This window comes from Schistocerca cancellata, chromosome 4 (genome assembly GCF_023864275.1).
Source record: "Schistocerca cancellata isolate TAMUIC-IGC-003103 chromosome 4, iqSchCanc2.1, whole genome shotgun sequence".
Classification (NCBI taxonomy): Eukaryota; Metazoa; Arthropoda; class Insecta; order Orthoptera; family Acrididae; genus Schistocerca; species Schistocerca cancellata.
The window spans coordinates 47,978,299-47,993,021 of record NC_064629.1 but is presented as its reverse complement, the minus strand read 5'-3'; positions in this window follow the sequence as shown (position 1 = coordinate 47,993,021).

Genomic DNA, 14,723 nt, shown 5'->3' with positions numbered 1-14,723 from the left:
TCCCGCCTCGGGAATGGATGTGTGTGATGTCCTTAGGTTAGTTAGGTTTAAGTAGTTCTAAGTTCTAGGGGACTGACGACCTCAGAAGTTAAGTCCCATAGTGCTCAGAGCCATTTGAACCATTTGAACGAAATGTTGGAGCAAATTTCAGATACAATAACTAATGTAAAGAAAGTAAAGAACAGAATGTAAAATATGGGGATTGTGTAGTTTTCAGCACACTTTGCACCAGAAACACTGTTTTGTGCTTTCCTAGTCAGGATGAAAATTTTGAAATTATGCGTGATATTCTTCAAAGTGTAGAGACGAACAAGCAGAAGCAAGAGAATCGTAAAAGCAGCTGGCACAAGTATCTCGGAAGACATTGAGCCAGTAGCCCACGATAACTCCGTTTTTCCACCTTGTGTCAAATTCTGTAATGGGACTGAAGAAATAACACCTGGTATACTCTGCCTTCATGGACCGCATTTCAGCGAAAGAAGGATAAAATAGAATATTAAAAAGCAACTGACATCTACATATATTCTATCTTAACTGTTACCACTGTCTTCATTCACGTGAAGTTTGCATCAAAGAGCTTTATCAGTCGATTTTCTGTGTTGATAGTCAGAAGGATTTATCACCAAGTTCAACAGAAGGAGCTGTCAACCGTCTACTACACCGAAGAGCCTATCCCAAGAGTAACTATCTTTCAATACGATTTTTTAAATGTTGATTTCATTGTCTCGATCGCCGATGTCTTCAGTACTATTCATAGCATGGGGGTGTCAAATGTGTCATCCCGGTCTTAGCTCTCCACTATCTGAAGCGGTCCAGAGTCTTAAATCGGCTCTATCTACAACACTAGTAGATCATCTAGGTGCTATGGAACTTCTGATATTTGAACATCAGACAAGCAAAGTATTATGGCAGATTATTGTTCTAAACTTGAACATGATGCGTCCCATTCCATGAGACATATTATCACCTACCTTACGGAATATTCTGTGATGCATGATGAGTGGATCCGCCCAGTGCAGATTACTCTACAACTGCCAGAAATTCCTGAATGGAAGGAAGTTTCTAAGTCTCAGAGTAACACGGTTATTTGTGAAAGAAGTGCAGTAACTTTCCTGGCATTCATTAATTCACCACAAAGTGACTGCAACACAGGGTACACGGCATTACAATATTCTGCAAGATATAGGCAACAGTAAGATATCGCATTTACCTTTCCACTCCCTTTCCAATTATCATTACAAAAGCAACTCGCAAAATCACAATTACAAATTAAACACATCTCAGTTATTGTTTATCGGAACGTATTTTACATAAAACTCATTTAATAATCGCAATTAAATACTCACTTAATGAACTGAAGATGACTCCACTATATAAACACGAGCAAAGTGAACTTATTAGGGACAATCAAAAAGTTTAAGTTTGAGGGCGTTGCTGGAGAGTATATGCCACTCAGCGGGACTCCGATGCGGGTACATAAGCACCGACATGTACGCATATGGTTGGTGTGGCCTTTGAACGGAAACTTTTTGATCGCCCTTTATATTTTGTCCACACACATACGAGAGCTGTACAGGCAATGCTGGGGACATGCTCTACGCATTGAAGGGTGAGCAGCGCTCGTGGTGGGGAAAGTTGAAGAACGCTACAACTGTCGTACAAGATGACTAAGAATCAGTTTCTCCTCTAGCAGTGTACAAAAGCGCGCATAGATTTATGTAGATTCTATCTGTATGCGTTTCTCGCGTTAGTATTACATATCCGTAGTTCATGTAGTGTTAACGCATTTTGTGGCCTCGTCTGCACACCGCGTCGCCACTGTTGTATAAGCAGCATTGGAGAAGTGTTGATATAATTTTGTGAAAGACCCTGTAGTTGCTTGTTGTGATGTCGTGGGGTCGCCTGTTCGCTCTTGCAGTGAGCAGACCCTCAACGGAAGGAAGTGCATGGCCACATCCCCGCGACTGCCTTCTAGACACTCACCTTCCATCCAGAAACTCCACCAGAAAGCAATTTATCCCCCAGTACGGCTCTACTGCACTCAGATGTTGTACACACGTTTAATATTTATTCTTAACCCATGTCGTTTAAAAATAAATATTAATTTTATTCCATTAAACCATTTTTTCAGTAATTTCTGTTTCTGCAATCCTCTGCATGGCGTAGACTACTAGATCTGAATTTCGTAGGAAACTTAATGTAGTACAGGGTGCCGCACTTAAATTCGGACAAATTTCAATTTGAATTTCCCGCCATATCATAGTCATACGCATCTAGTAAATAGTCAGAGCCTCAAAATTGCCGAGATGTTACGGACAAGTTCGGAGTACAACCGAAGAGACGCAATTATCGAAAGTCTTCGCGCTGGGCGTTCGCCCACAGATATAGTTCGATTCTTCGGGTATCCGAGATCAACTATTTACGATATTGTGGTCAAGTATAATGCTTCGAACAAGTCTGGGGAAGGTTCCGCTAACCCGGCGAGGAAACATCAGTCGAGGAAACGCGTCTCACGAACTGCGGCAGTCATCGAAAAAGCTCAGGCGCTGATTTCGGAGGACCCGGGGCAATCGCTAAGGAAATTGGCGTCAGTATTGAATGTCACTGAGCGAACAAGACGACGGACGGCAGAGGAGGGCCTCATACGAGCCTTTTAGTCCAAAACTGGCTCTCGGATAAAGTTGACATGTTCTGGTCAAACGACTTCTGGCCCTCGAATAGCCCGCATTTGAATCCCCTTGACTACAATGTTTGGAGCGTTGCAGAAAGAGTTACCAATAAGACGAGGCACCCTTTATGTCGCATCTCAACGCACCGCTACCGAAGCAGCATTTGAAAATATGGACAGAGCTGTTTCAAAGAGTGTGTTCAATCGCATCAGGACAGGATTTGAGGGAGTTGCATCGAGTAATGTTATTCCTGAAAGATGCCACTACCTAAATGTAAAAGGGTTTTCATTTTTATTTTTATTTAGTTTAAATTTTTTTGCTTTTAAAAAAAGTTTCATTTGTCCGGATTTAAGCGCCGCACCCTTTATAATTTTGTATTTGGATAAGTTTCGCTAGAGGCCGTGGTTGCACAGTTATTTAAGAAAAACGTAAAAAAAAGTTACCTTCAAAGGATCATCTACACCTACGTTCATACCCCACCGGTCTGGATTTTCAGATGATGCTCATGGCACTCCCTCCTACCTCTGTACAAAACGTGACGACTATACAAAATATTTCCACTACTTTTCCTTCGTTCGCTAAACTGCTTTAATATTCTATGGTCGAGTCAATACTAATGACTTCAGGAGGTTAAGCTCTAACTATTTATTTTTTCCTTCCCTTGCAGGACGGTTTCTTAGCCAGGTTATGGCCCCTTCCTTCCTCATCGTTCTCCGATGGGATTGTGGTTCTCCTCTAATGAACTCGCTGAAAGCGAAACAGATTTTCATCTGTTTTTGCTCTGTCAATCATCTTAGCTTACTTGGAAAGGTGACTGAAAATCAAAGACCATGTTGTCCAAAACTCAAACTGTTTCCCACGTAGATTCATTATTTAAGGTGTTGTTTTCATTTGAATGATCCTATTGCTACATCTAGTTTTTCTGGGAAATCTGTTACTTAAAAGTTATACATAATTGACAATTCCACCTCATTACTTAAATAGAAAAACTTCTTTTGGGCTAACATGTATTTCTGGGCATAGTGACACCACTAGTTATAAAAACTGGCAGCTCAACTTTCAAATAACTTACTTAAAATTATGGTTCCGAACTTTGCCATTATGCTTTCCTAAACTAGAATTTTATGAACAAGATGACGTACTTCACTAATTAAGTCATTAAGACTTAATTACAGTAAGACATAATTTACCGTAACTTTAAATATGACGTTTGTATTCGTAAGTCAGGTATTCCCAAGGAGGATTCATAAAATGATTACATAAACTTTTCTAAATTCATAAACTTCCACATTTTTCACAAACCAAATTTTTATGAATGCTTATAGTCCATCCTGAATAACTAAAACTAACCCAACCGTTTTTCAGATAATTGTGTAGTATCCGAAATAATGTGTTCGTACGATAGTCTTTGAACAGTCGGACTGCACACAGAAACGGCAGTCTGCCCGAAGTTCCGGTCGAGCAAACAAACATGTGACACCGATGTCCAGTCTGCTTCCGGTATTCGCTCACTAGCTATGTATAATTTCTTCGCGAAAATACGTGTGTCAGCATCAGCAAAATCTTAATAATGTCGATGACCTAAAACTTTCAAGTGACTTCTGTAGCTCAACGAATAATTTGATTGGAATGTGTTGTGACTGGTAGGAGGCACTGTCATTGGAACGAGCGATTATTGAGAGTGCTGACCTTCATTAAGGACTGAACTAAGTGAACTATTGCAGCGTACTGTTATCTAATGGATTACTACAATACCCTAAGTCAACTGTATCTTTAGTTTAAGTGTGAAATGCATATTGAGCGAAACTTATTTAATTTGTTTAGTGAGTTGCTTGAACTACCACTGATTCATGGACAGTGTTTTATTAACTTATACTTCAATAACTCTGTAATTAATTCAGTGAATTCTGCCACTAGACTTTTGTTTGTTTCTGAGCGTCTGGGTTATTTATCTTATGAACGTGAGAAACCGGGTTTCGTCCCACCACTAGAATACTGAGGATAATAAATGTGTTGAAAGGTGAAATCAGGATTTTGGGTTTGCATTTATTATTGAGCAAGCACCATCCAATAACCCATAAAATTTTCAGCTTCAGGACGACAGACTGACGTGCTAGAGAAGTGGCGACGGATAAAGAGACTATGAAATTAGATTGGTTAATTGACAATGTCTCTGCAATGTACAAGATAAGTTTGATTCCACCAGAGGCCGATCTTCGAAAACAGGGTGGATAGGTTGATAATGAAACTGTTGTTAGTTTTTATGGCCAAATGTCGTTTTGAAGCATATATTTACCAGATTCCTGCAACAAAATGTAGGAAGAGACGACTATCATAGGTGCGTGACCATTGTCACGCTGTCAGAAGCAGCGACCAAATAACGAAATGATCTCTTGCATAACATAGCACAGCTACTAACGGAATTAGCATTCATCTGGTATTCGCTTTCTCAGCACGGAAAAAAGATTGCGTAAAACTCTCCCACACGATTCTGTGAAGTGCGAGTCAGTGTGAAACTCCGTACAACACACAAAGCTACTGAGGCAGCATCTCCGTCCTTTGATAGCAGCTGCTATGTGATGTCAACTGTGGGAATGAATCTGAGACAGAGACAGTCCTTTCAACACACCTGCCACCTAGACTAAAGTTGAAAATCAATATGTTACGGTACAATACTTTCCTCATTTGTAGGTTGATGTAATGCCTGCTTCGAAACATTAGCACAGATGCAGAAGGTGCCACCGATGTCAGTCACTGGAAGTACACATATCTAGAAAATAAGACAGGACACTGAAAGACGGTGAAAATGTTGAAAATTTCTGGGTGTGCACATTTATCAGAAAGTGAATACCTAATCACTTATCACGGATCTTCTCAAACACTTGAATTCCGCAGCATGTACTCTTCGTGCATTTATTGATTTTGTAGTGTTGGCAGAAGAGCCAACACCGTGCTGCTAGAGGAGGCCGAAATGCACGCGTTTAAGCTGGCGTGAGGTCTGGAACAGTTAAAGGACTTGCGTCTAATAAATAAAGTACGAAGCTCTTGGAATACTTAACTTTATTCCATAATTGGTGAACATCGGTCTGACGGTACAGGCTTGATAACCAGCAAAAGATAAATGGCGCCTTGCTAGGTCGTAGCAATTGACGTAGCTGAAGGCTATGCTAACTATCGTCTCGGCAAATGAGAGCGTATTTGTCAGTGTAGCTTCGCTAGCAAAGTCGGCTGTATAACTGGGGCGAGTGCTAGGACGTGTCTCTAGACCTGCCATGTGGCGGCGCTCGGTCTGCAATCCTGACAGTGGCGACACGCGGGTCCGTCGTATACTAGCGGACCGCGGCCGATTTAAAAGCTACCACCTAGCAAGTGTGGTGTCTGGCTGTGACACCACAGATTTCGATGACGAAAACATTGCAAAGTTAGTCCACTCTTCGTACTTCCATTCGTAAATACCATATGGAATAATTTTGTGGGGTAGTTCGGCGTGTGGAATGAAAGTATTCATTGCACAGAAACGTGCTATAAAAACTGCCTCAAAGTGTAAACATTCTCTTATAATTTTGCTCTGAAGTACCAATCATAATTTGAAAATAATAGCAGTATTAGTAAATACAAGACTAGGAACGGAAAGAAAGCTTCCAATATTCACAACATAATCTCGCTCTTCCACAGTAAACGTCAAAGTAGCGGCCATCAAAATATTTGACCATCTGTCACGTAAATTAATGACGCTGGTAGATAATAAAAGATATAAAAAGAACTGAAATCGTTTCTGCCTGATAACTCCTTCAACTGTACAGCTGAATTTCTGAAAACTATGCCGGTGGTTGGCACTGTTGCAGCCTTCTGCATCCGGGTCGAAGATGTCGCTCGGTCAGGTGACCGCTTCGACACGTGATCTGAGGAGTGGCGAGCGAATGCTAGTGGACGTTCTGTCGCGAATTGTGTTTACATCTCGCTTGTAAGGAAATGGTGTCGAGAGCAGTCAGTTAGCTCTCGGGGTATGACACGGTTTCTGCAAGGTCCAACAGTCGCACTGCTGTAACGGACTCCGGGTGTTGCAGTGAAATTGGAGTGCTTCCCGCGCGGGAGCCCTTATTTCCAGACACGTACTACGACATGCAGCTGTGGGTGCCTGCGCGTGCGTGCCCGCAAGGAAGTACACTGAGGTGACAAAAAAAAAGTCACGGGGTAGGGTAAAGCACATATATACAGGGTGTTTCAAAAATGACCGGTATATTTGAAACGGCAATAAAAACTAAACGAGCAGCGATAGAAATACACCGTTTGTTGCAATATGCTTGGGACAACAGTACATTTTCAGGCAGACAAACTTTCGAAATTACAGTAGTTACAATTGTCAACAACAGATGGCGCTGCGATCTGGGAAACTCTATAGTACGATATTTTCCACATATCCACCATGCGTAGCAATAATATGGCGTAGTCTCTGAATGAAATTACCCGAAACCTTTGACAACGTGTCTGGCGGAATGGCTTCACATGCAGATGAGATGTACTGCTTCAGCTGTTCAATTGTTTCTGGATTCTGGCGGCACACCTGGTCTTTCAAGTGTCCCCACAGAAACAAGTCACAGGGGTTCATGTCTGGCGAATAGGGAGGCCAATCCACGCCGCCTTCTGTATGTTTCGGATAGCCCAAAGCAATCACACGATCATCGAAATATTCATTCAGGAAATTAAAGACGTCGGCCGTGCGATGTGGCCGGGCACCATCTTGCATAAACCACGAGGTGTTCGCAGTGTCGCCTAAGGCAGTTTGTACCGCCACAAATTCACGAAGAATGTCCAGATAGCGTGATGCAGTAATCGTTTCGGATCTGAAAAATGGGCCAATGATTCCTTTGGAAGAAATGGTGGCCCAGACCAGTACTTTTTGAGGATGCAGGGACGATGGGACTGCAACATGGGGCTTTTCAGTTCCCCATATGCGCCAGTTCTGTTTATTGACGAAGCCGTCCAGGTAAAAATAAGCTTCGTCAGTAAACCACATGCATATCGCCGTCATCAATCCTGTGCACTATATCGTTAGCGAATGTCTCTCGTGCAGCAATGGTAGCGGCTCTGAGGGGTTGCCGCGTTTGAATTTTGTATGGATAGAGGTGTAAACTCTGGCGCATGAGACGATACGTGGACGTTGGCGTCATTTGGACCGCATCTGCAACACGGCGAACGGAAACCCGAGGCCGCTGTCGGATCACCTGCTGCACTAGCTGCGCGTTGCCCTCTGTGGTTGCCGTACGCGGTCGCCCTAACTTTCCAGCACGTTCATCCGTCACGTTCCCAGTCCGTTGAAATTTTTCAAACAGATCCTTTATTGTATCGCTTTTCGGTCCTTTGGTTACATTAAACCTCCGTTGAAAACTTCGTCTTGTTGCAACAACACTGTGTTCTAGGCGGTGGAATTCCAACACCAGAAAAATCCTCTGTTCTAAGGAATAAACCATGTTGTCTACAGCACACTTGCACGTTGTGAACAGCACACGCTTACAGCAGAAAGACGACGTACAGAATGGCGCACCCACAGACTGCGTTGTCTTCTATATCTTTCACATCACTTGCAGCGCCATCTGTTGTTGAAAATTGTAACTACTGTAATTTCGAAAGTTTATCCGCCTGAAAATGTACTGTTGTCCCAAGCATATTGCAACAAACGGTGAATTTCTATCGCTGCTCGTTTAGTTTTTACTGCCGTTTCAAATATACCGGTCATTTTTGAAACACCCTGTATATGGTGGTAGTATCGCTTTCGCAGCTGTCAGTTGTGCTCAGGTCATTCGTGTGATAAGGTGTCGGACGTGATAACAGCCGCACGACGGGGATTAACGGACTTTGAACACGGAATGGTAGTTGGAACTAGACGCGTGGAACATTCAGTTTCGGAAACCGTTAGGGAATTCAATATTCCGAGATTCGCAGTATCGAGAGTGTCCCGACAATACCAAATTTCAGTCGTTACCTCTCACCACGGACAACGCAGTAGCCTACGGCCATCACTTAACGACAGAGAGCAGCGGCGTCTGCGTTGAGTTGTCAGTGGTAACAGAGAGCAACACTGCGTCAAATAACAGCAGAAATCAATGTGGTACGTACGAAAAACGTATTCGCTAGGACAGTGCGGCGAAATTAGTCGTTAATGGGCTATGACAGGAGACGACCGACGCGAGTCCTTTGCTAACAGCACAACATCCCGGCAGCGCCTCTCCTGGGCTCGTGAAAATGTCGGTTGGATCCTAGACGATTGAAAAACCGTGGCATGTTCAAATGAGTCCCGATTTCAGTTGGTAAGCTGACGGTACGGTTCGAGTGTGACGCAGACCCCGCGAAGTCACGGACTCAAGTTGTCAACAAGGCACTATGCAACCTGTCGGTGCCTCCAGAACAGTGTAGGCTGCGTGTGCATCTACATCTACATCTACATCTATACTCCGCGAGCCACCTTACGATGTGTGGCGGAGGGTACTTATTGTACCACTATCTGATCCCCCCTTCCCTGTTCACGAATTGTGCGTGGGAAGAACGACTGCTTGTAAGTCTCCGTATTTGCTCTAATTTCTCGGATCTTTTCGTTGTGATCATTACGCGAGATATATGTGGGCGGTAGTAATATGTTGCCCATCTCTTCCCGGAATGTGCTCTCTCGTAATTTCGATAATAAACCTCTCCGTATTGCGTAACGCCTTTCTTGAAGTGTCCGCCACTGGAGCTTGTTCAGCATCTCCGTAACGCTCTCGCGCTGACTAAATGTCCCCATGACGAATCGCGCTGCTTTTCGCTGGATCATGTCTATCTCTTCTATTAATCCAACCTGGTAAGGGTCCCATACTGATGAGCAATACTCAAGAATCGGACGAACAAGCGTTTTGTAAGCTACTTCTTTCGTCGATGAGTCACATTTTCTTAGAATTCTTCCTATGAATCTCAACCTGGCGCCTGCTTTTCCCACTATTTGTTTTATGTGATCATTCCACTTCAGATCGCTCCGGATAGTAACTCCTAAGTATTTTACGGTCGTTACCGCTTCCAATGATTTACCACCTATGGCATAATCGTACTGGAATGGATTTCTGCCGCTATGTATGCGCATTATATTACATTTATCTACGTTTAGGGAAAGCTGCCAGCTGTCGCACCATGCATTAATCCTCTGCAGGTCTTCCTGGAGTACGTACGAGTCTTCTGATGTTGCTACTTTCTTGTAGACAACCGTGTCATCTGCAAATAGCCTCACGGAGCTACCGATGTTGTCAACTAAGTCATTTATGTATATTGTAAACAATAAAGGTCCTATCACGCTTCCTTGCGGTACTCCCGAAATTACCTCTACATCTGCAGATTTTGAACCGTTAAGAATGACATGTTGTGTTCTTTCTTCTAGGAAATCCTGAATCCAATCACAAACCTGGTCCGATATTCCGTAAGCTCGTATTTTTTTCATTAAACGTAAGTGCGGAACCGTATCAAATGCCTTCCTGAAGTCCAGGAATACGGCATCAATCTGCTCGCCAGTGTCTACGGCACTGTGAATTTCTTGGGCAAATAGGGCGAGCTGAGTTTCACATGATCTCTGTTTGCGGAATCCATGTTGGTTATGATGAAGGAGATTTGTATTATCTAAGAACGTCATAATACGAGAACACAAAACATGTTCCATTATTCTACAACAGATTGACGTAAGCGAAATAGGCCTATAATTATTCGCATCTGATTTATGACCCTTCTTGAAAATGGGAACGACCTGCGCTTTCTTCCAGTCGCTAGGTACTTTACGTTCTTCCAGCGATCTACGATAAATTGCTGATAGAAAGGGGGCAAGTTCTTTAGCATAATCACTGTAGAATCTTAAGGGTATCTCGTCTGGTCCGGATGCTTTTCCGCTATTAAGTGATAGCAGTTGTTTTTCAATTCCGATATCGTTTATTTCAATATTTTCCATTTTGGCGTCCGTGCGACGGCTGAAGTCAGGGACCGTGTTACGATTTTCCGCAGTGAAACAGTTTCGGAACACTGAATTCAGTATTTCTGCCTTTCTTCGGTCGTCCTCTGTTTCGGTGCCATCGTGGTCAACGAGTGACTGAATGGAATGGACTGGGTCCTCTCATCCAACTGAACCATTCATTGACAATTTTCAGCCATCCGTGGACTTGATGTTCCCAAACAACGACGGAATTTTTATGGATGACAATGTGCCGTGTCACCGTGCCACAATTGTTTGCGATTGGTTTGCAAAACATTCTGGACAGTTCAAGCCAATAGTTCGACCACTCAGATCGCCTGACATGAGTACTATCGAATGTTTACGGGACATAATAGAGAGGTCAGTTCGTGCACAAAATCCTGCACCGGCAATACTTTCGCAATTATGTACAGCTATACAGGTAGCAAGACGCAGTATTTCGGCAGCTGACTTCCAGTGGCTTGTTGAGTCCATGTCACGTCGAGTTGCTCCACTACGCCGAACAAATGGAGGTCCGACACGATATTAGGAGATAACCCACGACTTACGTCACCTTAGTGTAACAGCCACACTCGATAAGCAGTGCTGCGATGGGGCTGCGGCAAGTGGGCGCTCGCATGTCATGCTCGTTCGGTCACCCTTGAATTGGATGATGTCTTGATGATGTGGCCCTCATTTGGGGTCTATTTTACGGTATTTTGTGGTCACGTATATTGATATTTACTGTGTATGCTTTTACTTTGCGACTTAGTATGGAATATTAATGCTGCCGTTACAACTCTAATTAGTAGTAATTATTTCTGTTTTCTTCGAGATATAAAATGATTACAGTGCTTCGTCTGAGTTGATTTAAAAATATTATCGTGTTTGTCTTTTCCAATATTACTGGTTTTTTATATGCATGAGACACCAAGTAAAATTGTGGCTATGGATTCGTACTGTCATGGCAAATGTAAAGCTTGTCAAGAACACTTAAGGCTGATGTTTAACTATATTTTCTGAGACGAATTTGGAAGTTTTTTGCATGTCTCGCTGGACTTATGAATATTTACTAGAGCTATTGCGCCTCACCTAAAAGGACTGATATTTTCATTCTGTTTTCCGGACGAGATTTGAGAATTTATAGTCGCGCAGCAGGCGTTACTCTTAGTCTCTGTCTTTGTGTATGATAAAGAAAGCATGTTTCAGAAGACGAACTGCAGTAAGGGAAAGGCAATATGTTCAAATGTATATTATGAAGCTCGTTCATGTTGTAATGAAAGCGGATGTGAGTGGCCTCACTGGTTGTTAAGAGATGGGCGGCAAATGTGGAACATGTGGCGTAAAACTACTGTTATTTCGACACATCTAATGACCTTCCTTCTAGCCTGTCATTATTCTAAAATTATATTTTAATAACAGAGCTGAGTAGGTTTTACTGATGTTTTCGTTTTACGTAATGGCTCTAAGCACTATGGGACTTAACATCTATGGTCATCAGTCCCCTAGAACTTAGAACTACTTAAACCTAACTAACCTAAGGACAACACTCAACACCCAGTCATCTCGAGGATTACGTAATGTGTTTTAGGTTTGTTGGTTTACGACATTTCAAAAGTTTCTATTCTCTTTTTGTCTAAACTGTTTATCGTAAAGAATATATACAAGTGCGTAAATTTTGGAGAGGTATTTGTTTTGGAATTAATAAATTATCTTTATGTGAATGTTTTAAATAAAATGGATGCTACGAATGAAAGTCAGACAACTTTGGTTGTCCTTCTGTCCAAATACCCGAATCAGCCACGGCAGTTTTGAAACGGTGCCGAAGTTAAACTATCGGTACAAAACATAAGATCTACACGGCGTCCGAAAATATTATGATGACCTGCTTACCAGCGTGATGGTCCAGTTTTGGAAGGCAATATAAAAACGATTCTCCGTAGCACGGATTCGACTAGTCTTCGATAGGTTTTCAGAGGTATATGGCATCAGATGCCTACGCAACATATCATGCTATACTCGTTAGGGACGGGTCTGTGGCTTGCGGGCGTCGAGCTGTCGCATATCCATATATGTATATACTGCCAGGTATTCCATATCAGCGACCTCAGTAATCATTAGACATTGTGAGAGAGCAGAATGGGGCGCTTCGCAGAACTCAGACTTCGAACGTGGTCAGTTGATTGGGTGTCACTTGTTTCATACGGCAGTAAGCGAGATTTCCACACTCCTAAACATCCCTAGGTCCACTCCTTCCGATGTGATAGCGAAGTGAAAACGTGAAAGGACAGATACAGCACAAAAGGATACAGGCCGGTCTCGTCTGTTGATTGACAGAGACCGCCGACAGTTGAAGAGGGCCGTAATGGGTAATAGGCAGACATCTGTCCAGACCATCACATTCCAAATTGCGTCAGGATCCACTGCAATTACTATGACAGTTAGGCGGGAGGTGAGAAAACTTGGATTTCATGGTCGAGCTGCTGCTCATAAGACACATCACACCGGTGAAATCCAAACGACGCCTCGCTTGGTGTAAGAAGCGCAAACATTGGACGATCGAAGAGTGGAAAAACGTTGTGTGGAGTGACGAATCACGGTACACAATGTGGCGCTCCGATGGCAGGGTGAACGTCATCTGCCTGCGTGTGTAGTGCCAACAGCAAAATTCGGAGGCTGTGGTGTTACGGTGTCGTCGTGTTTTTCATAGAAGGGGCTTGCATCCCTTGTTGTTTTTGTCACGGCACAGGCCTACATTGATGTTTTAAGCACCTTCTTGCTTCCCAGTATTGAAGAGCATTTCGGGGATGGCGATTGCATCTTTCAACACGGTCAAGTATCGGTTCATAATGAACGGCTTGTGGTGGAGTGGTTACACGACAATAACATGCCTGAAATGGACTGGCCTGCACAGAGTCTAGACCTGAATCCTACAGAACACCTTTGGGATGTTTCGGAACGCCAACTTCTTACCAGGCTTCGCCGACCGAAATCGATACTTCTCCTCAGGTGGGCCAACACCATATTGGATTCCAGCATTATCGATGGAGGGTGCCACGAACTTTTAAGTCAATTTCAGCGTAAAATTCGTCGGTTTCCCCGCCTTATTTCTGGCGAGTGCGTCATGTTGCGAAGTGATGACATCAAATCAGAAACACAATTCAGATTTCAAGGCACAAACACGCGTTATAAATGATAGTTCGACAGTCAAGTAACAAATTACCTGAACATCGAAATAGTATACAAGTAAGGCACATGATTAAAAAATTCATGCTCCATCGTAGAATTGTCATAAAAACTTTGATCTGCTGCATCATTTCTCTGCCGTCAGGCCGAGTAGACAATCAAAGTTAATGAATACGATGGTTCTATAAAAGCTGCACTGTGAATGTCCTGGCTTGACTTTTAAAGTGAGGGAGGGTTGCGTTTCTTTTACTGAATCAGTTGTGTGCTCTGCAGAAGACGATCCCCAAGCATGGAATACTAACATATTATGTATATATTTTCATAAATTTATGACGAGGGGAGCCATCAGGTATGACAGGTCGCACGTGTAGTGACTGAGGAACACTGACGGCAACAACGGTGTGTCACGGATATCCTGCGTTCTTATGTGTTACTTCTGATGCGACAGTATCAGAAGGAATGCTATGCTGATATCAGCTCACATTTTTTTATATTTGTGACGTCGCGTAAACAGATCACTGTCTTCTGAATGACGTCAGAAGCTACTCCTGCTTATCTATGACGTCGTCATTACGACATCACAAGCTATGCCCTTTTTGTCAGTAATGTTATGTTGGCGGAAAACTTTAAAAATGCACGATGTTGGTGGAAGGAAAATATAAAAATACAAGAGAGGCATAGCGAGATAAATTTTTCAGTTAGTCACAGGGCTTAAAAATGCAAGAGGGCGATACTGGCAAAATTTTCATTAAGATGAAACAGCCAATGACAGCGTAGCACGTTCTTGACCAAAGCCCGACACATTCAAAGGTGTTGAATTATACAGTTATAGTGTAGTATTTCACCTGCATCTTCGGGTACCACAAGTCAGGCAGCTAGTCATCAGCAACACTGAACTCGCTGATGTT